We start from the raw sequence: 525 nt of genomic DNA, 5'->3' as shown, positions 1-525 counted from the left end.
ATACACATATACATATATACATATATATATATACACATATACATATATACATATATATATATACACATATATACATATATATACATACATATATATATATATATACATATATATATATATACATATATATACATATAAACATATATATACATATAAGTACATATATACACATATAAACATATAAACATATATATACATATAAACATATATATATACATATATATATATACACATATACATATATATATACACATATATACATATATATACATACATATATATATACATATAAACATATATATACATATAAGTACATATATACACATATAAACATATAAACATATTGATATAAAAATATGTTTTATATCAATGTATTAAGTTGCCTTTATGCCTATTCAAACATATACATTTTGTGTGTGTTACTTGTCAGAATTAAATGTCTAAATTGCCATAAAAGGCAAGGGTGGAATGATATAGGAATGATTATTTTTATGCTTTTATGTCAATTTATACTTATATTACACT

This window comes from Nematolebias whitei, chromosome 2 (assembly GCF_014905685.2).
Source record: "Nematolebias whitei isolate Nwh7 chromosome 2, NemWhi1, whole genome shotgun sequence".
Taxonomy (NCBI): Eukaryota; Metazoa; Chordata; class Actinopteri; order Cyprinodontiformes; family Rivulidae; genus Nematolebias; species Nematolebias whitei.
This window is presented reverse-complemented; position numbering follows the sequence as displayed.